General features: G+C 43.1%; 1 protein-coding gene across 3 annotated transcripts in view; it reads right to left on the reverse strand.

The window, feature by feature from the left end:
* syt7a (synaptotagmin VIIa) overlaps nucleotides 1–24,846 on the reverse strand; it is a 107,369-nt gene that overhangs the window by 67,033 nt on the left and 15,490 nt on the right. The gene's annotated exons all lie outside the window — the stretch shown is intronic.

Raw genomic sequence — 24,846 nt, forward strand, 5'->3', positions numbered from 1 at the left:
GAGGACATTGTACATCATGTTGTCAAAGGGTGCAACCCAAAAGAAAGCAGGGATTTCTCTCACCACGTTTAATTGAATAGCCGAGCAGAGCTCCCTTTTTTTCTTTTTTTTTTTTTACATTCTCATAAAAACCTAAGAAATACAATCTCATCACCAGCCCTTTCATGCCGGAGCGTTTCAATACCTTTCCAATAAGGAGTGGAGCCAGGCATCACTCAGATGCACACACATCACTGTCACTGTGTCACAGCTTGTTAAGTGACAGTCTGAAAGTGGAGGGAGGAGGGGGAGAGAGGAGAAGGAGAGGAGAGGCTGACAATACAAGAGAGCTCATGATTTATGGGTATCGGTAGATGCCCAGCGAGAGAGGTGGCTCTGGAAGAGAGTCATAAAAAAACATCATCTATTGCTGCTCACATGTGTCTCAGTGTGTGGCTGAGTCAGAATAGATTCACACATCAGCACTCTTGAGTTTTCAATTCCACATTCTCTCACATTTAAAACAACTGGATGGGCTTCACTTTGCAGCACGAGGACAGACGGCCTCACTGAGCTTTTCTTATCTGCGCTGCAGGAAAGATGGCTATGTATTCAAATTCAGGATTTCTTTCTAACTGATTCTAAAACATACAGCGATAAATGGATGTCAGGATACATTTTCACACCCACAAGTGATAAACAATGACAAACAGGCAGGCTTTGGCTTTCAGTTACTGGGTTTGCCTTCCTCCCAGCTGCTGTCTTCTTTCCTTCCTTTGCTTGTCATAACTGCCCTTTCCATTAAGGATACACCAATATACCAGCCAGACGTGGGGCCGGTACTGGCCGTAGGCCTACAGGCAAATGCGATGGCATTAAGTAATGGCAGTGGTGTTGCATTAATTTTTGTGCCGGCCTAACGATTAAAGACAGTGGGATGAAGATGTCATGGTAGCTTTTCGTTGATTTAGGCGATTAAAATCTTAGGCATTGTATTAGAGTTTGACGTTTTGGATTAAAGTTATCCTCTGATTTCACTATACTCTGATTTCATTACTATTCTAGCAATTTTCAGCCTTGTTTCTTGCTTGATTAGTTTTATCGTTGCACTGTGATATCTGGTCCCTGTTTGTGTCACGCTCTGAGTTGGAGATTGTTATTCATCCCTCTATCTCGTCACGTCTGGATTATTGTAATTCGTTGTTTACTCATCTTAACAAAACGTCCTTGGAGCATCTGCGGGTTGCCTTCTAGGTACTCGCATGACACAGCGCTGCTAATTCAGCTGCAGAGACTCTCCATCAACTCCAGACTTTTTTTTTCTTTTAGAGTTTTGCGTGGACAAGCACAAGAACTTTACATCCATGCATCGCCAGGAGGTCTCTGAGGTCATGTGATCAGGCTCAAAACTAGACAGAGATTTTGCAACACTGGAAAGCTCTCTCACTGAGACCTTTGGACGTGGCGATGGCTTTTCAAAGGCAATTTAAACTTGCCTTTCTGCATGGTGGTATAGCAGGTAGTTTTTTTGTAGTGTAGTGCTTTACACATTTGCCTAACAAGCAAAAAAAAAATCACAGCTTCAATCCTGGGAGACGACACGCTTTTCTGGAACGCACCGGCCCAGGAGTGAGTTCCGAGGTATCTGGAATGTGGCAATAGTCCCGTCTTCTCTTTGTCTGCTGTTAAAGTGTCTGTTATGCCTTCCTCTGTGAACTTGTGCACCTTTGGCTTCAATAAAAGGTTTTTTATTGTTATTTACATCCCACGTCCTGCATTTGGGTCCATCCTTCAGCACTCCACACATCAACTCCTTTCACAGAAGAGTTAAACGACTTCAAAACAGTCGAATTACTTCTTTATAACAAAGATGTCTTTGTGACCCTGACATAAAAGAGCCAAAACAAAGAGCCAAAAAGTATTTTAAACCTTGGCATCAGCCCATAATTTACCATCACTGCATCCTTACTTTTCATCTCCCTTCTCTGTCACATCTTTTGCCTTATTGTCCACCTTGCCATCTCCTCGGGGAACTGACGTGACTAGAAAGGAGTAATAGTGGCAGGTGATATTTCATAGGGAAAGTCTGAATGGGATCTCCATTTTATTCGCGCTTTCCCTCAACCTGAACCGCTGTTTTCAAGTCACTGAGACACCCGAGGCCACTTCAGAAAAGAGAGAGCAAACTCAACCACACAAGCATTGCCACACACGGAGTCTTTGTGGGACAAAGGATGGTTATTTTGTCTTATAACATTTTATTTTGGGGTGCAAAAGAATCATTTAGTTTGCGCATTAGAAAAAAAAAACCTTGAACCCTGGATGGGGAAATATAGGCAACACAGACTGTGCATCCCTTATAAAAATAAATAAATAAATAACAAGTAATGTCGTCCTTTTATTTTTCCTTTATCAATGTTCCTGCTGACTGTCCTCATTTCAGCTAAGCAAACAACCTAAAATGAGGAATAGTGTTGCCAGGTCCTTCTTTTTACCTGCCAATAGCTGGTTTGTGTTAGCCACCTTAGACTCTCAACAGGAGCCAGTAAATTATATCATTTATTACAGTTTAAATGCTTGTTTACCGGTGTGTCTGTCGATCCACTTTTAAATATGTCCCTGCACCATTGTGACCAGCTAATGATTTGTGTACTCTGTGGAGCTTTCCTAGAAACAAGATTTGGCTTACATTCAGTGCTTTCTAAACAAAATGTCGGCATCCTTGACTTTTAACACAATGAACCTATTTCACACAGCGCCACATTTAATTTCATTATGTAGCAATAATAATGTTTTTTGCATTTCTTGTCAAGTTCTTACCACTCTTAGATCAGCTGTAAACTGAGAAAACAATAAACGCACAAAAAGCCTCAACCACGCAACTCCTTCAGCAGCTCTGTGTCGTGAGCTGCTTGCAGATGTTTCTGTGGATTTTCAGACTATAGCGACAGAAAGAATACGTGTCTTAACCGGCGCCAGCGGGAACTGAACTTTGCTCTGTGTGGCTGATGGAAACCTGCTTTTACACCTGTATCGCCTGCAAGATAAGAATCCTAAACATCTCAAACATTAGACACTACCTGAGTTTATCTCCTGATTACAGAGACTGACCCAGACTGGAAAAAAAGGCACAATCCAGCTCGACTGAACATGCACTGATTGTACAGATACAGTAGATATAATCAGCATAATAGTCTTTATCCATCCATCTGTCTTTATCAACAGACGGGCTACTAATGGTAAAGAAGAGCAAACATGCCCCTCTGAGCATGAGAGGGTCAGTGAAACGCACCCATATCCTGAATGATGATTATCTCTATTCATAGCGGTTTGAAAATAGATGCCATGTACTCTGCTACTGTATATTCACAGAGAAGTCAATAAAGCAGAGTCCATTAGATGCTATGACATCAGCGAAGGGAGTGATAGATCTTAAATAAGGAGAGCTGAACTAGTGTCCAGCTACGGCTTGTGGTAGCTGCAGAGCTAAGTGGCTCTCTGATGGCTATTTTGAACTGTGGAAGAGGTTGGAGACTCAGGTGGATCTGTGAAAGCCAGCAGCTGATGTAGGGTCCTGTATTCTCTCTGAAGGTCGGAGGGTGTGTGCTTTATGAGCTGTGTCAGTCATGAGAGCTAAGGGAGTAAAAAGCTTCCAACTAAAACGCAGTCCAAAGAGGCCATGCTACTGCTCTCAGTAATGGACAGCTGACTTCTGCTTTCCACTTCATGGGATATGTGCTCCTTTTTTGGGAAACACTATAGACAGCTATAGCATGCAGGCTGAGGGATGACGAGAAGGAAATGCACTGCTTCTGCAGTATTATGAAGATATGCAAATCTTCAGCGCCACGGCTGTGGAGGAAAAAGAAGCATCATTAGAGTAAGAGAAGCCCGAACAACACGCAGCTATCACAGCACTCAGGAAATTCAATTTATCTTTCCCCGTGAACACTACAAAACTTTTAGCCTGAAATCCTCGAGCAGGTGATACATTAGCGAGGTGGAAGATAAAACTTGTATGCCGGAGCTGAAATAAGGTTTCCACTTGAAGTTAAACGAGGGCAGCAAACATAAAATGCAATCTTTACCATATGTAACCAAGTAACGAAAGAAAGGACCCTTTTTAAATGAAGGCTGGTGGAAAATGGCACCACTCAGTAAAAACTGACAAGTGAGCTAAACGAGCCATTGAACCCTTTGATCAGAAGCTTTTAGAAGTCAGAGCACTCTTGAACTTGAAAGTCGCTTGTTTGCTTGAGATTTCAGTGGCGATCGCTTTTTATATGTACATAAAAGAGAAAATAAATGGCACTACATACTGGTGTGAGTGGTGACGGTGATGTTGTAAATGAGCCTGCAATAAAAAACCCTTTCAGGACAACAAAGCGCTTCGTGTAGGAGGTTAAATGTGGACGGCTAACGAGAACTTGCAGGAAATATCAAAGCGCAGTCTCTTTTGCATAGAGTGTATGGCTAGCAGCATTGAGGGATAAAATGCACGTAGGAGATCTGGTGCACATGAAGTGAGGTAAGCCAGGCAGAAAGGGACCAATCCTCGGGGGGGGGGAGAGAAGAAATTGCTCATTGGACAGGCGGAACTGGAGCAGCATCCAGTCAGCAAAGCTGCCATACCTCATCTTTATGTACTGACTGAGGTGGAGAGGCCAGTGCCTTAGAAGCTCTAGGTGAAAAGCTCATAGCCTAATTGCCACTTCAATGTCCCTGCTTCTTGTACTTGAGCCTGGGCTCTGCCCTCTTTATATCCACTGAGCTGCGGGGTAATCCTTAGATGTCACTCAGATGTCTTCACAGTCTGTCCCCTCTGAGGCAGAATCTGTGCGTAACAGCAGAAATGGTATTTACCTCCAGGTATATTGTAATACTGAGCATTTCAATTTGCTTCTATCTACCTTCTGGCTCAATTCGGAGCTCAGATAATTTCCAATGTTTGCAGCTGGCGTCTCAAGACAAAAGGCTAGATGTCAGTAAACAGCGCATGCATACGAAGGCACACAAAATAAATATTTCGCCTTTTGCTCAGTTGCACAAAATAATTTGAGTGGGAAGAGTCTAAAAAACATTCAGCAGACGAGATGTGGATATAATGAAAAATGATTGCAGTTCCAGGTAAATAATGCAGTTGATGAGGTGACATTTAACACAGTGAGCACAGAGCTGGATGCTGGAAATGCTGCAGAGTGCTCAAAGAATGACCTGCTGTTTTGGCATGTTTCATCACATTATTGTAAAGCCAGGCAGTCTGGCGAGGCTCAATAGGTATTTGCTCGCGAAAGAACGCCACTTCAAATAGGACGGACGGAAGATTATTGACAGTTCTATCCTTCTTGCAGACAACAATGTGAGCCGGTTGGTGGGTGCATATTGGTATTTGATTCAAAAAACAAAGCAGCTCTTCTGGAAATGTCAAATATCTCCTAATCGTTCCTTTTTTGGAAAAATCCTTTCTGAATTAATTTTCTGCCCCAAAGTCGTGTCATTTTATATCAACAGCACTTGGTTTAAAAGAAGTGTTTTCAGGGTTTTGGTACCTGGACCCTGGACTCTTGCTTCTCAGGTGTCAATGCTTTCCATCCCTTTATGTTAGCATGCGGTGATGATAACTGTGCAAAACCATACCAGACAGCATAATGTAAATCCCAATTCACAGTGAAACCTGGAGCCCCATGTGCTGCAATCACTGGGATGTGTAAAGTAACCAGTGAAGTTGTGACAGGTGGCGAGCACCTGTGGTTAGAGTGTCTCTTGCATCCGCTGTAGGCTACAGGGACTTGTGCCGGTTTTCTGTCCATATATGCTCTCAGTGGCTCAGCTGCAACACTGTTGTGCCATGACAGAGCCTGTTTCACAGCAAGAGGACAGCCGCCTACGTCTGTCTTAGATGAAGGGTAAGCACAGTGACAATCTGAGCTGGAGTTTGACCAACAAAGCATCACGTGGCACATGCCTGGTGTCACCTATAATGCCACCATCACCCTATTAGCACCTCTGACAGTGAACGGATGAATCAACCATAAAATCCAACAAAATCTGGGCAGTAGGGGTGTAAAATGAGCTGCAGCTATGATAGAATGTTTAAATATTTATAAGGGAATGAAATAAAGTTCTCAGTCTGCCATATAGCTGTTATATAAAATATCATTTAAAGTTAGACTGTGGAGTTTACTTGTCAACAAACTTATATTTACATCAACTGTTACCAATACACATAATACGTGTATCCCTGAGGCAAAGATCTGGACATCTCATATCATGGATAATCTTAATTTTAGTATATGATCTGCTTTTATGAGAAATCATGTTCTTAGCATCTGGGTTTTTCCAAGGGTAGCTGGATAGGCAGAGACCACCCTCATTAACTTCTGATGCACACCCGGTCATTTTGTTCTATAAGCAGGCCTGAAATGTGGCAGAAGCCACTCCTTATATAAAAGAACTTCAAAGCTTGCTCCTAGACTTGCAAAGGGTAAAGAGTTAATATTTTTGAAACCAGCCTCAAATGCCCATTAAAAGAACTGCAGCTTTTGGCCCTTGGCAATGGCAGTTTTATTTATATAGCACATTTCATTGCATGGCCCTTTTTTCATTTTTCAGCCTCGTGGTTGCCGACCGGTGCATCGCTGCATTTTTTTGACACATTACCAACATCTATAGATTAATCCAACAGTGTGACACCTGCGTAGTAATGTGTATTATGTCAAAAGAGCACTCACATGTGTGTCCCCATGAGGATGCCCAAGACAAATAGCTCTAAAGCTCCACTAGAATCCCCAAATCTTATGAGGTAGTGTTAAATACAACAGAAGGAATCTGTATGTATGTATTTATCCTTTGGCAAAATAATACAATAACTCAATAATACAAATGGTTTTCTTATCTACTGTATGCTACTAGTAAATACTCACAAGTGTCGGTGATAAATAAGCAGCAGCCTGCTCATGGACAGATGCTCACAGAATAGACTGACAGCTTAACTTCTGTGTGGTAAATATGCCTGTAATAAACTGTCAGAATAACAGCTGAATCTTTCTGTATATATAATTCGTTACACTTTTGGCTGCACATTGTTCTTTGGATTATCATTTTGTTAAAGCCCACACTACCCTGTAGGAAACAGTGTGCTATCAATAAATTATATATTTGTATTTTAACTCCACACACTGATTTATAACATTTCTTCTTTCTCCTTGTTGTTGTGATCTCACCGAGGGGTTAATGAATATTATCTACTTCTAATTTTGATTGGACGAGTGATAAAGTTGACATTCAGCTTACATCCATTTCTTCTGTCTTTGATAAGGACTTTATCCTGTCTGCACGGTCTGATCTATCACGTAATCTATCAGTGTGTCTGCTATAATTTCTCCCCCAGCTCAGCCTCAGAAAGACTGAATTAACTGGTCAGATTGAAATGAATGGTTTTCATATGTAAGTCTCAAAGACGCTCTCTTTGAGAAGGCAGACTTGTGTTTGTAAGTGTGCGTCTGCCTCGCATCAAACGCACATTAATAATGGATTACAGTTGTTTGTTGAAGGATGCCTGAAAAAACAAAAACACTACTTAAAAGGAGGTTAACTCATCTGCCTGCTTGGACTGCAATTTATCATTTAATCATTTCTTTAATTATTTCATTTTCTCATTAATTTACCTCTTTACCTGATGCTCCTCAGGTCAGATTAACCATCACGCCTTCCTCAGACTTGACCACTCTCCTCTCTTTTAAATACTCTTCACACTTTTCCCCTCCTGGGTGTCATTTTGGGATAAATGACTGTTACGTACGGACAGACGCCTGGTCAAACCAAATGAGCTTCTCTTGGCTCCTAAGCTTGAGGATGTTATGGCTCCTTCACACCGTTACAAGCAACCTATTATTCACCAGTCCCACTGGTGCCCTTGAACGTATTGATTTAAGTCCTCGTGGTGGCTGTTGATACTCTGGAGGTGGACTAGTGTCCATCCCTGTAATGAGTGTCTGAGCTTTAAACTAAGTCAACCATGACTACCATTATTCTAGGTTGAAGGGCATTAAATTGCCTCTATATACCCTATGCTATTTGTTCTAAGAAGGGTCAGGGCTCACAATAAACAGTTTATTGAATTGTTTGATACACTTTTCCCCTGGTGTCTCCATTTTTTCCCACATTTTCCTTATTACTCAGGCTGCGAACTTGTTAAAGGAGACCTATTATGTCCATTTCCAGCTGTAGAAGAATCTCATTGTTGGAGTTTTACACGATTGCCAGGTTTTATTTATCCTATATGAGCCCTCCTGCTCAGCCTATCCTGTTCTTTTAGCTCCTCTCAGTTTAAGGCCACCCTCCCTTTAAGTAAACTATCCTTTTCTTTTTTTGGCCCGCCAAAACAAAAGGTTTGAACGGCATGTGGCTGGTTCTCATAGTTAGAGCTGTATGTCTAAGATTACCACATTAGTCTATGTTATTATGTATGACATAAGTTCATTTATCATAAACAAATTATATCTGGGAATCCACTGACTATTGTCTCCCTGGCCTGGGGAGCCGATAGCTATCAGCTAGGTTTTAGCTGATAGGAGAAGCACCCAGTTTGGTTTTCTCCTGCCATAGTCCATCTGCTTCAAGGTTCAATGTGTTGTGTATACACTGGTTGTTAGTTGGCTTACTGTTGCCTTCCTACCAGCTTGAAGCAGTTTGGCCTTTCTGAACTGCTGCTCACTCGATAGTTTCTCTTCTTAGGACCATTCTCTGTAAAACCTAGAAATGGTTGTGGGGGAAAAATCCCAGAAGATCAGAAGTTTCTGAAATAATCAGACCAGTCCATTTGCCATCAAAAACCATGCCACACTCAAAGTCACTTGAATCACCTTTCTTGCCCATTCTGATGCTCAGTTTGATCTTCAGCAGGTTATCTTGATGTTTACATGTCTAAAATGACATTAATTTGCATTAATAAGCCATTGAACAGGTATACTTAATAGAGTAGCTGGTGACTATCTGGTTATAGAGGTTCAAGGCAAAGATTCAAAATCCTTATTAGTCAATGATCCACAGAGGTCACTAAAATAGAAAATTCTTCTTGTCCTTGTGTTTACTTTCTCATATGCACCACTGAGAAGCTTTTCATTTAAATGAATCTTGTAATCTCGTGTCCAGTTCCCCTTAATGTATTCACCCTGTGATCCCACTGAATATTTAGCTCTTGCAGTTGGTTAATGTTATGTTTACATCACAGCAGTAAACACTGGTTAATCCATTCCTTATATTTTTATCAGGGCCTTCTTTGGCTGTGGTGAGGCTTAAAAGAGCCACCATCCTTCAAAGTCTTCCAATGCTGTGTGCATTACTACAGATATGTTTATATAACGTGGAGAAATGCAAAGCGTGACGGAGCTGCTGTGCCTGGTTACTGCATGGTTGTACACAGTCGCTGCCACCGGTACAGCCCTTTTAATTTTTTCCCTCACATTTTCTTTTATTTTTTTCCAATAGTCATCGTCATCAAAGCTCAAAATGGTTATAGTCTTTAGCGCCAAACATTTTTCCTGGCTCCTCTGACTTCCTACGCCTACTCGACGTTCACTTTTTACCACCTTCTTCTCTGTGTGCCTCTCCTGTAACTTCTAATTTATAGCTGCATCGCTTTTCACCATCTGTGTTGAAAGTTGTTTTTTAGCCGAAGCCCTCCTAAAAATGCGCACATGTGCTCAAAGCTGCACGCACCAACACGCACACATATTCTTCCACTTGACACAGCTTAAGCACAATGACATGAGTGGGAACGCATGCACTTTAGGGATGTGAAGAAACCAAGAAAAGTGGAGAGAGAACAGTGCAGGAAAAAGCAGAGTGGGAGTGAGGGAAGAGAGATTCAACTGTAATGCTATTGAGAAGCAATTTGTGAAGCTTGTGCATATGCATGCAGGCCTACAGTCCCCATCTGCCCACATCATCAGCTCACTGCTGGTGACATCAACCAAGACAAAGAGGTTTCGGATGCTCCAGATGTATTATGCGGGTGGTATTATAAAATCTAATCCAAGTCAAAGTCAATTGTATTTGCCTAAGGATACCAAGTTGCATGCATTCGTGGCATGTGTTTGTATGCGTGCACGCGTGCGTGTGTGTATGCGCTATTTTTTAATCGATGTCTAACTTCCTGCACTACACTTACATGAAAAAATATTAGCCTAAATATTCTCTGTCTTTCAAAAGTGGGAAAACAATTATTGAGGGTGTAATTAAAGTATTGGCAGGACAAGTGCAACTTTAATTGAATGACAGCTAAATGACAGCTAAATGACAGTGAAGCGGCCTAGACTCCGCGTATCCGTTATGGTTTATATAAAATCTCATCAAACTACACAATGAGCTCGGCTTAAGGCATTCACACGACTATTCTCGTCCCAGACGGTCACACATCTACAGAGCAAAGTTCATATGAAAATGCCAGACAGACTCCATTTGTCATAAATGAATTAATTTTGATTCATGGCTACCTGGAGGGCGCTACCTTTGCCTTCTTCATTCAATTAAAGGCTGCTTGTAAAACGCACTTTATTACCTGTCTGGACAGATTTGGCAGTAAAATCCCAGAACCTTCCTTAGCTTCTAGCTAGAGGTTAAAGTATTGACTCGGCCACAACCCAGCCAAAGTCATCTCCCTTTAGACTCCATAAAAAAGCCACTAAAACGCGAACCTTAAGTGACCCGATGCCAGCCTTGCGTGTGTGTCTTTCTGTACGTCCACCTTAAATGTAGGTCTTTCTGCAAGTGGCGTTCCCTTTCCACTGAGTCAAAACCTCACGCTGATAACCTCAGCTGGTGCGATGAGTGATCACCCTGCCTCTCCTGTGACCGCAATGTTCTCGGCGGCTGGTGTCAGGAGCGCTGACAACAGGAGGATGTGCAAGTGTGCGACAGCTAAGTGAGACGGAGTGAAAGGTTCGTTTAGAGGAAAAATAAATGGGTCCGGTGTCTTTGTATGTGCAACAGGCAGCCAAGCTGTAATTTACACTGTCATAGGAGCACAAAGGGAGAACAGGCCAACACCACTATAGGGTGCATTATATTTGTTCAGTGACTTCTGCTCTCATCTGATGGAACGGAGAATTCCCAGGTGACCTTTCTCGTCAGAGGCCTGTGCATTAATGGTTAAGCTCCACTACGGCCCGACTGATCCTGTTCTCTACACTGTTGCGAAATGTGCGGAGGCCCGAGGGACAGCACTGCATTGGCTTTGTGTCAGGAGAAGATTTAAATACCCCTCTGCATTTAGATTCCAGCTGGAGTGACACCACAGAAAATAACCCTCATTAGCATCAGGCAATGTCAAAGGAAGGACAAATTAAAGTAATGAAATGTATCCTCTCTTAACGGCGACTCTTTAATGTATCTTCTTCCTCTGACTCAAAGCGGCTTTCTTCCAAAAAAAAAAGAAAAAAGAACACATTTGATAATTAATTATTTAAATGAGTGAAGTTTCACTTTTTTGGAGACAGACAGCTCTATATAAACATAATTTCATTTTCATAAGCACGGGGTCATCGAGGAAGGGCCTTCAGCGCTGCTGTCTGTTGCTTGACTGCTCATTGATGTGTTTGCTTGTAAAACTGTCAACAATTTACAGCTGGGTAGTACCCAGCAGACTGAGACTTATTGACGATGCCACGCAGCTGCTCGATGCGGCAGGCTACAGTCGAGCTCATGGGAAATATAGTTTTCCACAGCTTACCGGTCCTTGTGGCCTTCGCTTCTGCGGGGAGTGCTCTGTGATTTTTCCTTCCACATTAAGTCAATTATACAACACCTGAGGACACTTCAAGCCCAGCTCCACGTTGTAACAGCTTGTCTTAATTCTTCCTCACTAGCATATTAATACAAGCTGCTGTGACAATGCTTTACACTCACAAGGAGGGCCTGCTCCTGCAGTCAATACCACCTCTGTGTTACAGCTTGGGAGTGGCCGTATTACTCGCAGTACTGTGCGTGTCACTATTTGTCCATCCATCCATCCATCCATTCGCTTCCGCTTATCCTTTTCAGGGTCGCGGGGGGCACTGGAGCCTATCCCAGCTGTCATAGGGCGAAAGGCGGGGTACACCCTGGACAGGTCGCCAGTCTGTCGCAGGGCTAACACACAGGGACAGACAACCATTCACACTCACATTCACTCGCACATTCACACCTAGTGGCAATTTGGATTATCCAATTAACCTATCCCCACAAGCTGCATGTCTTTGGACGGTGGGAGGAAGCCGGAGTACCCGGAGAGAACCCACGCAAACACGGGGAGAACATGCAAACTCCACACAGAAAGACCCCGGCCTGATGGTGAAATTGAACTCAGGACCTTCTTGCTGTGAGGCAACAGTGCTAACCACTGTGCCACCGTGCTGCCCGTCACTATTTGTCATGTCAGCCAATACTGCAAAGTTTTCCATCTGGCTGGCAGGGGCAGCGGTGAACTAATGGCAGGCTTGGCTGTCATTAAGCAGAGCGATACACACCCAGAGCTCTCATATCTACTTGACATTATCACCCTAACATCATGACAAGGATGCCATTTGGCTAACTATTGCTGGCATAACTGAGGAAGAAAATAATAGAGGGAGTGTGAGTTCAGGCTGGAGAGGAATTAAGAGAGAGAGAAAGAGAAGAGATTTAAGTTATTACTGGAAATCACAGTAGACGTCTCTTCTGGCAGGGTAATAATGAGCAACACGGTATTTCCACCCGAAATATATAATTAAATGTGGAAAGCGGCAGTGCGCTGCTTTCCATCACTGTCTCAATTTACTTGAAACCCTCTTGAGAGCGCACAATGCTGAGCTGACCACATGTAAACTGAGTTGTCACAAACAATCTAACCGGCACTGCGACGGTTATTTATTGTAATTGGAATGAAAAGCTAAAGCTCTGAACTAACCTGATCTAAGGATGATTAATTAAGTCGCTTCAAGGAGCTACAGTTCTCGTCATGCATAATGGGTCAGATGAAAAAAGAAAAGTTTAAAAAGAAACAAAAAAACAAGCGATGCTATCAAGGCAGACTCTCAGCCTCCATGAGGTCTGTTAGATCACTAAAAGGACAAACGGGACAGTTGTGTGATCTGTATGCAACGTGACCTTTAAGCCAATCGGGGGGGGGGGGCAGATTCCCGAAAGCCCCCAAAACAGTGGTTGCCGTTACATCAGATCTGGTTGCTTTGAACAGATTTTTCTGTATCATTACTGTTTCTAAAAAAAGATCTCACTCCGCTGTGCTCCTTGGAATAGGAGCGGGTTCAGTCAGAGGACAGGTTTAACAGTGCTTGTGTCATGGTTTTAAATAAGGTAGTTTTTGCTCAGTTGAAATACACGCTGGATGGGCACACTGGATGAATTACAATGAAATTTAGAGCAAATATTCATGGTCCCCCCCGAGGAGGAGTGTAGGGACGCGCCAGCACTACTTTTTGTCTGATAAAATGAAAGTACACTAAAAAAAATATTCATGCCCAAACTGAATTTTAAGTAATTTAATTATATGTAAACTTTCCATATAATTTTGTTGCATGAAATCAATGCAAATTTAATAGAATCTGGTCAAATGAAATTAGTTGGTATGCTGGTATGCATTCAGTTCATACCAAGCGTATTTTCCTAATTTTTTTCCCCATGTACTTATAAATCAGTACTGAACACGTCACCAGTTTTCTAAGCAGATATTTTTCTATCGACGTGAAATTCTCACTAGATGTCGGAAACAACCCATCAAATCCATACATGCAAAGAAATCAAACCATAGATTATTACACATAGAATGTTTAATAATGAGAAATGGCACAGGGAAAAAAGTATTGAACACACTTGCTGAAGTTTATTTGACACTTTGTAGAAAAGCTTTTGTTGGAGATGACAGCTTCAAGACGCCTCCTGTAAGGAGAAACTTGTCGGATGCATTGCTCTGAGCTTCAGTTACTTCCATAGATTTTTTACTGGATTCAGGTCAGATGATTGGCTGGGTCATTCTTGCAGTTTTATTTGCTTTCTATGAAACCAACTGAGAGTTTCTCTGGCTGCGTTTGAGATCATCGTCTTGCTGAAACATCCACCTTCATCTCATCTTCATCATCCTGGAAGACAGCAGCAGGTTTTTATCAAGAATGTCCATCCATCTTCATCCGCTTTGTCCGGGGCCGGGTCGCGGGGGCAGCAGCCTAAGCAAAGAGGCCCAGACCTCCCTCTCCCCAGCCACCTCCTCCAGCTTATCAGAATCAGAATCAGAATCAGAATACTTTATTGATCCCTGGGGGAAATTATTTTTTGTTACAGTGCTCCATTTTAAACCAACATTAAGACAAGACAGACAATACGCTAACTAAGAATAGTACAATATATACATATATATACATACATACATACATAAGTCACTCATAAATAAATAGTTGGAAAAGAAACATGTGTAGTTGTAGCAGCAAACAGTGTGTTAAGTGGATGCGTTGTACAGGGAGATGGCCACAGGCAGGAATGATTTCCTGTGTCGTTCAGTGGTGCTTTTCGGTAATCTCAGTCTCTCACTGAACGAGCTCCTGTGACTGACCAGCATGTCATGGAGTGGGTGGGAGGTGTTATCCAACATTGTCTTTATCTTGGACAGCATCCGCCTCTCCGACACCACCTTGAGGGAGTCCAGCTCCATCCCCACAACATTGCTGGCCTTACGGATCAGTTTATTAAGTCTGTTGGCATCTGCGACCCTCAGCCTGCTCCCCCAGCATGCAACAGCATAGAGGATCGCACTGGCCACCACAGACTCATAGAAAATCCTCAGCATTTTCTGGCAGATGTTGAAGGACCTCAGTCGCCTCAAAAAATAGAGACGACTCTGGCCCTTCCTGTAAAGTGCTGTGGTGTTTTTAGCCCAGTCCAGTTTATTGTCAATGTGTACTCCAAGGTATTTATAGTCCTCCACAATGTCAACACTGACCCCCTGGATTGAAACAGGGGTCAAGTGTTTCCTGGTCTTCCTGAAGTCCACGATCAGTTCCTTGGTCTTTGCCACGTTGAGCTGCAGATGATTCTGCTCACACCACGTGACAAAGGAGTCGACCACAGCCCGGTACTCTGTCTCATCATCCCTGCTGATGCATCCAACCACCGCAGAGTCATCAGAAAACTTCTGAAGATGGCAGGTCTCTGTGCAGTGGCTGAAGTCTGTGGTGTAGAGGGTGAAGAGGAAGGGGGAGAGGACAGTCCCCTGTGGTGCCCCTGTGTTGCTAATCACCTTGTCAGACACACACTGTGGGAGACGTACATATTGTGGTCTTCCTGTCAGGTAATCAACAATCCAGGACACCAGAGAAGCATCCACCTGCATCGCTGCTAACTTATCACCCAGGAGGGTCGGCCTGATGGTGTTGAAAGCACTGAAAAAGTCAAAAAACATGACCCTCACAGTGCTCGCCGGCTGGTCCAGATGGGTGTAGACACGATTGAGCAGGTAGATGATGGTGTCCTCTGTTCCGAGACGAGGCTGATAAGCGAACTGAAGGGGATCCAGATGTGGTCTTACTATGGGTCGCAGCTGGTCCAGGATGAGCCTTTCCAGGGTCTTCATGATGTGGGAGGTCAGTGCCACGGGCCTGTAATCCTGGGGGCCACTGGGACGAGGCGTCTTTGGTACAGGGACGAGGCATGATGTCTTCCACATCACCGGGACCCTCTGCAGACTCAGACTCAGCATAAACAGTTTATGAAAGACTCCACACAGCTGGGGGGCACAGGCCTTGAGGACAAGGGGACTCACTCCGTCTGGTCCAGCAGACTTGCCTGAGTGAAGTCTCCTCATTTGCATCTCAACCTGGTATTGAGTGAAGGTGATGGGTGGGGGAGGGATGTCAGGAATCTCACAGGAGGCAACATGTGAAGAGAGAGGCTGGCACAGTGGTGTGGCTCTGGATTCCAGGCTGACTGCAGGTGAGGTTGTGGGGGTGGGAGCAGACACTGTGGTGTCGAATCTATTGAAAAACAGATTCAACTCGTCGGCTCTATTCTCACCTCCCTCAGCTCCCCTGCTGTTGGTTGGCCTGAATCCAGTGATGGTCTTCATGCCCCTCCACACCTCTCTCATGCTGTTCTGCTGGAGTTTCCACTCCAGCTTCCTCCTGTAATTGTCCTTAGCCTCTCTGATCTTGTCCTTTAGTAACACCTGGACCTTCCTCACCTCCTCTTTGTTGCCCCCTCTGAAAGCCCTCTTCTTGTTGTTGAGGAGGGCTTGATGTCCTTAGTCACCCACGGCTTGTTATTTGGGTAACAATGAACAGTCTGAGCTGGAACAATGGAGTCGGTGCAGAAAGTTATGTAGTCTGTGATACACTCAGTAAGCCCATTGATGTCCTCGGCGTGAGGCTCACAGAGTGTTTCCCAGTCGGTCACCTCGAAACAGCCCTGTAGTTCCGCTATTGCCTCCTCTGACCACCTCCTAACAGTCCTGGTGGTCACAGGTTTCCTCCTCACAATTGGCACATAGCGGGGGGGGGGTGAGGTGAATCAGGTTATGATCTGACCTACCAAGTGGGGGGAGGGAGGAGGAGCTGTATGCATCCTTGACGTTAGCATACAGTAAGTCTAAAGTTTTCTCTCCCCTGGTGGGACAGTCCACATATTGTTTGAATGTTGGTAGTGTATTGTCCAGTGATACATGGTTGAAGTCACCCGAGATCACAATAAAGGCACTCGGGTGCTGAGTCTGTAGCCGAGCTATGGCAGAGTGGATAGTGTCACATGCAGCTGTGGGGTTAGCAGAGGGGGGAACATAAACAGCCACCAAGATGACGTGAGAGAATTCCCTGGGTAAATAATACGGCCTGAGTCCAACAGCACACAGTTCAGTGTCCGGGCAACAAATCCTTTCTTTGATTGTTATGTTGGCAGGGTTACACCACCGGTTGTTAACTAAAACAGCAAGCCCACCTCCTTTACGCTTACCGCTAGCGATGCTGTCCCTGTCCGCCCGAACAGTGTGGAAGCCTTCCACGGAAGCATTCTCATCGGGAATGACCTGGTGCAGCCATGATTCGGTGAAACACATCAGGCTACACTCTCGGTATTCCCTCTGACTCCGTACCAGTGCTGAGAGCTCGTCGATTTTACTTGCCAACGATCGCACATTTCCCATCACGATAGACGGCAGACACGGTTTAAACCTCCTCCTCGCTTCGAGCCTCCGCTGTCTCACCGTCACCTTTTTTCTTCTCTTCTGTCCTTGACCTCTGCATCCCCGATGTGTTTTCCTCCAAATTTCAGCTGGTACTTCTGCGGGCACTTCTGCGGGCCTGGCCAGCGAGCCGGCCGGCATCAGGGCGATCAGCTGATCTCTGGAGTAAACAGTCCGTGCGTGTAGGAGATGTGCCGCGGTCCCGTTCCATGATAAAAGTAACAGTTCCACGGCCACCAGAAGAACAAAAACTCTCTCAATCCACATGATTGAGTAAGAGATAGACAACGGAGGAAAATACAAGTCAGAAAAAAAAAAGAATACGTAAGAAAAAAGAGCTAAACTAAGAGAAAAGCGGGAGCGACTGTAACAGGCTGCACGCTGGTTGGCGCATGCGCACTAATCCGGGGGAATACTAAGGCGTTCCCAGGCCAGCCGAGAGATATAATCTCTCCAGCGTGTCCTGGGTCTTCCCCGGGGCCTCCTCCCGGTGGGACATGCCTGGAACACCTCACCCAGGAGGCGCCCAGGGGGCATCCTTGTCAGATGCCCGAACCACCTCAGCTGGCTCCTTTCGATGTGGAGCAGCAGCTCCCGGATGGCCGAACTTCTCACCCTATCTGAAAGGGAGAGGCCAGCCACCCTTCGGAGGAAGCTCATTTCTGCCGCTTGTATCCGCGATCTCGTTCTTTCGGTCACTACCCACAGCTCGTGGCCATAGGTGAGGGTAGGGACGTAGATCGACCGGTAAATTGAGAGCTTCGCTTTTACACTCAGCTCCCTCTTCACCACGACGGACCGGTGCAGCGTCCGCATTACTGCAGCTGCAGCCCCAATCCGTCTGTCGATCTCCGGCTCCCTTCTCCCATCACTCGCGAACAAGACCCCGAGATACTTGAACTCCTCCACTTGGGGCAGGAACTCATCAAGAATGTCTCGCTACATTTTCTTGTTCATCCTTCCTTCAATTATATGAAGCGTGCTCGCTTGATATTATTGAACTTGATTCAAAATGTTTTTCCTTCAGCGATGGAGTCTTTGGTGGTGAGCGTGCAGACAGGTCATGGCAATTGAGTGGGACTGAACCAGCTGATATTACTTTGCACTAAGTGGCAGGATTGCTTTCTAATCACTGATAGATTTCAGCTGGTGTCATGACTTTCGGTGCCTTTTTGCCTTTCTTCATGTGTTCAATACTTTTTCCCTGTGTCATTTCTCATTATTCTCTTATTATTGAGCGAACACACAAACTCCCTGAGCGGTCCCTTGGACCACTGTGAGCAACAGCAGACGTGTGCACTGTGGTCACGCCAGCATCGAATCCATCCAAGTTACACGGTTTATTAAAATAATGAAATTACAGCATTTATGTACTTTTAATTAACTGCTTTAGCCCACTTACAATGAAAATTTAAAAAAAATAATCTTGTTCATGACCTGTGTAGCATGTTAACACTATTGGAAGTAAAAAAAAAATAACGTGAACTCCAATTTTGAAAACACAATTTTATTTTTTTTATTTTTTTTATAAAGCTCTGACTTCTATTATGAGTATGAGTCTGTGGTCTGGGAGACTGTCCTGTCTGCAAAATACAGTATATAATGACCAATGTTGGGCAATTAATTATATAGTTACTTCTTCAAAAAAGTAACTGAGTTTTGCAAACAACAAAGTTTCTTGCAGCTGTTTACCCAAAATGCAGCCAAGGCATTTTTTAAATAAACATTTCAAACTATTTACAGAACAATCAGCTGTTCTGCATCAAATCTGATGCCACACAAATCATTTGTGCCACTCCAACAAATAATTTCTGTCCACTATGAGATAAAGGAGAACAACAGCCTGATACCTGCAGGCCTGACAACAGGAGATGTATCACTCCTGTAACACCTGTAACATTCAGCAGTCACCTCATTGTTCTGACGCACACAACAAAACTATTGACTACACTACACACTAACTACACAAGATTTGCGCTAAACGCCACAAATCTCTCACATCTCAAACCACCGCCGTCACTCCTAAAACGTCCCTCTTCCTAAACAACTAAATGCCATGTTGCCATATCATTTTTTGATTGGTGGACATGGTACATTTTTCCACCAATAGGAAGGAGTGGGGTTTTTTTGGTTTTGTCTTTGCTCACAGGTGGAAAGGGCTTTCGAGCGTTTTTCTTATAAAACGCCGTTTTTACTGTTTCTTCCTGTTGTAAATATAAACAACGATATAGATAATATTCAGGAAGAAAACCAAACATTGCATATATTTTTATCATAACTCTGGTTTTACGTGGCCTATCAACACAATTTAAAAACTGGTATAAAGTCCACACTTTTTCAGTCAATTGTTCCGTCTGTCCTGCTCACGTCTCCAATGGTTGTACACGTTGTCATTAACGTGGCTTCACTCCACATCAGCCACACCGCTTTGCTAGCTAAAACACCGGTGTCGGCGCATAAGGACGCTGTCATAGCCTGTGGACGACGTTGATTAGCTGCGTATATACGAATGTGAATCGCATTATTGGCTGGACTATGGGATAAGGTGGCATTGTTGTAATCCCATACGGGAGCAGCCAGTACTTACTGACTAACACGGCAAAACAGAATTGTTAAAGTTTTAATTTTAATTTCAATTCAGGTTAGTTTAGTTTATTACTGGTTAGTTTGTCCAGTTGAGGTAATTTTAGATTATTGCATCTTTAAATATTTAATCTTTAGATCTTTAAATTAATATTATCATTATGATATTCATAAACAAATTTAAATTGCCCCATTAAAATTTTCACAATACCTCTCTTATTCGTTAGATTTGTACATTTTATATTAACCTTTTTATACTATATTTGGATTCTACATTCTGTTTTCTTTAAATGTGTTACTTTCTTGTCGATTTTTACCTTACTGAGGTATTTTGTTTTGTTACATTGTCTGCATGTAACATCTTCATGCTGTGGGAAGCAGCTACAGCAATCCATCATTATCATCAAAAGAGAGAAAACAGAAGGTGGGTATTTCCATCTGCTGGTGGCATTTTAAATTAGAGCTGAGTGTAACTGAGCCTTTGCAACATTTGCCTCATTTTTTGTTTTACCGGTCACATGTTTGCTTTTGGATATTTAAATAATGTTTAATAAGAATTTCAAAATGACAAGAGAAGCTCAACACACATCTGCAGTCTTCTCTGACCACTCCTCACACAATAAAATTCAAAGTAAATGTTTAGCATGTATGTTTAAAAAGATACTCTGGTTAATGTGTTTTTGTTTCCGATATCACGGCTGGTGGGGCAGAGAGTTGCTGAGTCGAGAGTCTGGCTAGAAAGGTGGAATTTCAATATGCCGGTCATCTTTTTTTGGCATCATAGCTGCCTCTGTGATCACCCATGAGTTTGTAGCTGTCACCGTGAAATCACTACATGAAAAATACATAAAAATATTTGACTCCTCCAGCACAACAAGGCCCTACAACTCGTTTAGCCTTTTAGTCATTACAGAGATTTTACTCTGTGATAGTGCAGGTAGCAGTGAGATGAAATTTGGGCACATTAACATTGGCTGGAATAGAAAAGTTCATGATGTCAGAGTTTTAGTTAACTCCTAAACACAACGCTGATGCTTCATAGCCCATAACCCACCACAGAAACATAACATCTGCAGATTTAGATCATATTTGCAGATTTTGTGAAATCCACCATGAGGATGTCATGCTAGATGACAATCTTCATCAAGAGGAAAATGAAGACAATATAGAAAATCTTTACAGATATAGGCAGTGCAGACACAAGTGTGTTTAACACCTGAAGTACCCACAGCCAAGGTCAAAAGTAAGAAGGAAATTTAATAACTCAGTTGGGTAAATTAAACTGATATTTCTGCTGTGCTTTTATTTTTCATCAGTGAGTTATGTTGGTGGTCATCAAGGTTTTTATGGCAGCATGTAAACTTATCCAAATGAACCACACAAACAGAGCAACCGCACAAGAGCTTGTTTTAATTTACCTAAACCTGCAAAGTGTGCAAATGCACTTTGAAGAAACCAGCAGTGGGACTAAAAGGCCTGCCTGAAGTCAAAGCGTGAAGGTATGATGGAAAAAGTAGAATAAATATTGAATCAAGCACTTGAAAGCTTTGTGGGTATTTTGAAAATCAGTGACTATTCATAAGTTAATGAAAGGGCACTAGTTATCTAATGGAAGTGTTTAAAGTGGCAAGCACAATACCTTCTCAAAACACTAAACGATGCACGGAAGAAATGTGAGGCTCAGCAAAGAGTATGATGTGTGTGTGGGGGTATGTGTCCATGCTTATTTGTGCGATTGCCAGAACGTGGCTGAGCTGTGCCTGTGGATGCAGGGTGATTCACCAGGCTGTTCTGGAGGACTCCTGTGTGGGCTCACCATCATTGAAATAGGATCTAAGACGAGGAAGAATAACGAAGGCAAACAAGGGAACACAACATACAAAGCAAAGATCTGGGCTTCCCTTAAGGACCACTGTATCCCCCCCCCCACCCCCACCCCATTCTGCAACAACTTACAGCAAGTGCCCCTTCCACAGTGCTTCTCACGGTGATGTGTGGTTGAACGATGGAGTGGTCATAAAGCAGATTATGTAACAATATGTAAAGGTTTGGGAAGGGGGGAGGAGTTCCAAGGTGTCACTCCTCCGTGCATCTGGGCTGGAGAGATTGTGCAAACCTCTGCTCAAAAAGCAGCACCCAAAATAGGATTAGACCAGAGCAAGTAATAAAAAAAAAATCTGAAACGTAGACAACTGCCAGCATGCCCTACCTCCAGGCTGTGCTAGTTGGGGCCTGGCAGGCTGGAAGCTGGGGAAGGGGAGGGGGGAGAGGAGACTGTGCGTATGGCTGTGGCTGTGCTGCCCTGATGGCTGGAGGAAGACAGTGAGGGAGCATAGGCATGCAGGCCTACAGATGCTCAGGGCTTTTTATTAGCCTGCTTCCCACTGCAAAGCCAAAAAGGGCCAGGCAGGGCTTACTTATTCCTCCTATTCCTAATGTCATCCCTAAAACATTCTTGAATCTCTCAGCACTTCATTACCCGTGTGCTGATTGCCAAATGGGTTACAGTTTACAATAGTTATCGTCATTCTTCCTCCTGTTCTTCTTCCCTGCCCACGTCAGGTTTGCCAGCTGATAAAGATTCAAAATTCTTCTCGGCCTTATAGCTGTGGCTGGTGGCCCGTGATTCTTGCAGAGAACAGCCATTCATGGAAACAAACACGCATCCAGAATGTGCCTAGAATAAACTGCAAATTACACTTGGCCTGACCACATTGCTTCCTGGCACACATTTAATGTATGTTTATAATGTTGAAAGGATAAAAAAAACACATTTGTTTTCCTCAGCCACAGATCTACTGTAGAGACAGGAAATGCTGTTTGGTTCCCTCGTGAATGGTCTTCAAAACACAGCCCGCCCTGCTTGCCACAAACAAACAACTTGTGGTACTGTATGCATGTCGTACAGGATGACCCCACAGCCTTCACATGCAGTCAGAGAGGCGCTTGCTTTCACAGTACACTGAATATGCAGTCACATGCATCACTGACCACTGCTGAAGGTTGTTTGAGCTATTTGATCGCAGGAGATCCTGAAAGCTGTTTGGGTGCAGGAACACCTGTATTAGGAGGCTTCATTTTGGATCAAAATGTAAACAGAGCTTTAGAATAGAATTAGAATAGAATAGAATTCAACTTTATTGTCATTGCACATGCACAGGTACAGGGCAACGAAATGCAGTTTGCATCCATCCAGAAGTGCTTTAGTGATATAGATATATTACAATATATATTAGCAATAATATAGATATGTAAGTATATTACAGAAATGGGTCTATTATGGTATGTTATAATGTACACGGTATGAAGTATGTTGTGAATATTCTATAACTATAAGTATGTACAGGCTGTAGTGAGTACAAGCTATGTACAGGCTATGAACAGGATATAAATATGAAAAACTATACAGAATATGAAATAAATAACTTTACAGAAATCTGAGATATACAGCTATACAGAAATGGGAACTATGCAAGTTGTAAACAGTTGTAGGATTAAAAATTATCGAATGTACAGAATGATTATTTACACAGAGCTATACAGTAGTGCAGTTAAGATAAGTGAGGGTGTAGGGTGCTAGGGTGTAGGGTGCTACTACTACTACTTTAGTAGTAGTAGTAGCATTGGCTCAGTCATAACAAGCACAAACACAGAGGCTGTTTTACAGCTGTGCACTCCCATTAGAGCTGAATTTGAAGAGAGTATATTTTACTACTCACTTAAGAAAGATAGAGAGATAGAGAGAGAGATATCTAAATACAAAAAACTTTTTAATCTATCCAATACAAAATCACCATCTGTGATTCATTTTTACCAGTGGACAGTCTCCTTGCTCTCATTTTGAACATTCAGGTTTTTCCAGCTTGTCCCAGTCCTTCCTACAAGCCGGCGCATGTGATAGGCCTTGACATTATTCAGTTTGTCCTTCTTCTGAACAGATCCAATGCTAGCTGCAGGGCCACTCAAACCAGAGCCTGCAGTCAACAAACTCGTGCTGCTATGCTGAGCTCGCCAGGGATGCAGAGCTAACAGCGTGTACTGTCACCAGCTGTAAGTCCAAGATGGCAGAGTCCATCAGCAGAGTAAGAGACTCATGAAAAAGGGAGGTCCTTATATTTCTCTCTTATTTCTTTATTTTTTTTCACAAAGTACAACCTTCAGTATAACTTAATCATTTGTTTAACAAACATTTTGACATTGAATAACTGTTGGCAGTCATTTTGTCAGTTGGTGGAAAAATAGTTGAAAATTAATGCTGAACCGACAGATGTTACCACGACATCAGGTAAAGTGGACATGAAACACATGTATAAAGGATAATTTACACTATGGATTCCTGCTCTCAAACACTGAGATAGATTTAACTCTGTCTGTGAAGCTGAATTTAAGAAATAAGTGCATAAAGTTCAAGTTTTTAGAACATGTTTAGCGCCATCTTGTGCCAGTACAGAACGTGACGTCATCTAGTTGGCTGGTTGGCTGCGGCTAATAGACTTAGTAACTTTAAGTTAGCAAACTAGTGACAGAAATGGTAACTCAGTGGGAAACAAGGGTAGTAAAACTAGAGGAAAAGCAGAGAAACCGATTAGGATACTTGTATTAGTCACACATGCAGACCTCTGTTTCTAAATCAGACTGCAAAGCTGCATGCATGCTCCAGCTTCATCCTCCAAAAGAATACCTTAGACCACGGACACACTATAGGTAAATGGATGCATGCACTGCATGTTCCTTCTCCATCACTGCACACAGTAATAGCTTCAGGTCAGCACTATATGACCCGAGTAGAAACCATTCATACATATTCAGACAGGTTACTCTGAAACTACATTGCCACATGATTGAGGTTCCACTTTAAAAACAGGACGTATGTCATTGCTGGAATATTACCACATACGTCATCAAACTGAAATGAGATGATATTATCAGACAGTCAAAATTAAGCTCCATTTATTGAGCTATATATTTAAAATTAAACTCCATTTACAGTGGAGAATCCAACTTTGCATAAGATTTTAAGGTCAGGGAAGAATCTTCGACCTTAATTCCAACCTCTTCTTCCCCATCCTGCTTTCCATTAATTCCTC

The sequence above is a fragment of the Maylandia zebra genome, linkage group LG7 (assembly GCF_041146795.1).
Source record: "Maylandia zebra isolate NMK-2024a linkage group LG7, Mzebra_GT3a, whole genome shotgun sequence".
Classification (NCBI taxonomy): Eukaryota; Metazoa; Chordata; class Actinopteri; order Cichliformes; family Cichlidae; genus Maylandia; species Maylandia zebra.